The sequence below is a fragment of the Rhinopithecus roxellana genome, chromosome 13 (assembly GCF_007565055.1).
Source record: "Rhinopithecus roxellana isolate Shanxi Qingling chromosome 13, ASM756505v1, whole genome shotgun sequence".
In the NCBI taxonomy this organism is placed as follows: domain Eukaryota; kingdom Metazoa; phylum Chordata; class Mammalia; order Primates; family Cercopithecidae; genus Rhinopithecus; species Rhinopithecus roxellana.
The window spans coordinates 55635638-55638062 of record NC_044561.1 but is presented as its reverse complement, the minus strand read 5'-3'; the positions used below and the strand labels follow the sequence as shown (position 1 = coordinate 55638062).

Here is a 2425-nt window from a genome sequence, read left to right as displayed (position 1 = left end):
GAAAAGTGAGTTTTTCCATGAGAAATAGTAAAATACTTTTGTAAGTTTGAAAAACAAAGAGAAAATACAGAATCATACTATGTGAAGTTCATTGCCACATCTATGTGTGGGAGTGTGTGTGTAATAAAAAGTCAAAACTGGGAATACACACTAATATGTCTGATAATAGGGCTTTTTAGGAGAAAAAGATAGGATAGGGAGGGAAGAAAGAAAAAGGATTTTCTGTAAAGTTTTATTTCTTTCATTAAAAATAAATAAAGCAAATGACACCAAATGTTAACAATGATCAATTTTAAGAAATAAGTACATGGATGAGTATTTTATGCATATGTGGGTGATTGGTACTTTTTCAGTTAAATAAATAAATGGCAGTGGGAGGAGGGACAGAGGAAGGACATGGGGAGTGAGATGAAAGAAGGATCATGATGAGGCCAGAACTTCTCTAGAGGACTGACTCGTTGTGAGCCTGAGAGATCCCCTGTAGCAAAACTGAGCTGAGCTCCCTGTGCCCCTTTCTGTCCTGGCCTCCCGCTGCCTGGTTAGCTTTCCTGACCCGTCGTCCATCTCTGCTATCCTGTTGTTGTCATTGTTTTGTTTTGAGATGGCATTTCACTCTTGTTGCCCAGGCTGGAGTGCAATGGCACGATCTCAGCTCACCGCAACCTCTGCCTCCCAGATTCAAGCAGTTCTCCTGCCTCAGCCTCCCAAGTAGCTGGGATTACAGGCATGTGCCACCATGCCCGGCTAACTTTGTATTTTCAGTAGAGATGGGTTTTCACCATGTTGGTCAGGTTAGTCTCTAATTCCCGACCTGAGGTGATCCACCTGCCTAGGCCTCCCAGAGTGCTGGGATTACATGTGTGAGCCACCATGCCAGGCCTTCTGCTGTCCAGTTTTAGTAACAGCTTTAGCAACTGCCTTGCTCTGCTCTCAGCATTCCCTGCTTTAACCATCCCGATTTCACCTTTGCCTCCCTTATGTCTATCTTTTGTCTCGCAGTCTGAAAATGAAAATCATCTGCCACTATGCTGGCACCAGCCCCTGAGCCTCCCAGAACTCCCACTTACCTGGGCCATGTCAGCCCTGCAGCCCATGGAGCTCCTCCAGGGGGTGCCTCTCCTGTGCTTCCTTGGCTGTGATCTCCAAGCAGAGGACAGGCCAACTGCCTGTCTCCTTGTCCACCTTAGTAGCTTCAATTCTCCCTCCTAGCAGTAGACTGCTATCCCTTTCTCCAAGAAACATTGTATAACCCACCTCTTCCAGGAAGCATCGTGAACACAGTGCTTCTCAAATGTTGGTGATTCATGAACTATCTTTATGATATCTGCAATCACTGAATACCATCTGTGCTAGTATTTTTGTCTTTTGAATAATTCTTGTTTACTTAAAACAATGTAATTGTAAAAAAAAAAAAAGCATTACGTTACTACTTTTAAATGGAAGATCAGTTTAACTAGCCATATAGATAAATGCAATACAATGAAAGAAAAACAATAATATTAAATACTAGTCATATACAATTTTCTTCCAAAGACTCTAAGCCAGTAGTTTGCTTTTCCTTTCTCAAAAAAAAAAAAAAAGAAAGAAAAAGATTAAGAAGTGTCAGAGCAGTTGTGAAGATATCTTACTTCTGCAGAAACATGCTGAGAATTCTAGTGGAGGCGCCTAAGTAGGTGGGTGGATAACTGGTACCTTCTGTGGCTTTCCATTTGAAAGAATCACAAGAATTATGATTTACAGAGGGGAAAAATTCTCACCGTGTGTCCGGACGTCATTTCTCTATGGCATCTTATCCGCTGCATGCCATCAGTGGGTTCCACTCCATCTTAATTCATCATAGATACATCCTTTTCTTTTCTTTTTTTCTCTTTTTAGAGGGAGTCTTGCTCTGTCACCCAGGCTGGAGTGCAGTAGTGGCGTGATCTCAGCTCAAAGCCTCTGCCTCCCGGGTTCCAGCAATTCTCCTGCCTCAGTCTCCTGGGTAGCTGGGATTCCAGGTGCACACCACCACGCCTGGCTAATTTTTGTATTTTTAGTAGAGACAGGGTTTCACCACGGTGGCCAGACTGGTCTCGAACTCCTGGCCTCAGGTGATCTGCCCGCCTAGGCCTCCCAAAGTGCTGGGATTACAGGCGTGAACCGCCTGCCCGGCCAGATGTATCATTTTCTATCTCTATTTACATCAGCGCTTACGAATATCCAACTGACAGTGTTTACCTGTGTTCTGCAGTTGTTTGCACTTTTACTTTATGGTATGTTTCCTTTCCTTCTCATTAGGAATTAGCTTTTTAGATACCTTTAATTCCATTACTAGGTCTGCATATGGTGGTCAGTTGCTCTATGATTTTATTAATACCATTTTGTTACAAAGGATATTGCAAGGCAATGGAGTTTGTGATAAGCTAAATCTGGGAAAGTCATTTAG

The 2425-nt window shown here is 42.9% G+C and overlaps 1 long non-coding RNA gene across 1 annotated transcript; it reads right to left on the bottom strand.

Annotated features, from left to right (window-relative positions):
• Nucleotides 1-218: 218 nt before the first annotated feature.
• On the bottom strand, nucleotides 219-2118 carry LOC104655131. The gene is made up of 2 exons (XR_746927.1): nucleotides 1758-2118; nucleotides 219-627 (listed from the first exon to the last, which is right to left on the bottom strand). It is a non-coding gene; the product is annotated as an uncharacterized LOC104655131 (long non-coding RNA).
• Nucleotides 2119-2425: the final 307 nt, after the last annotated feature.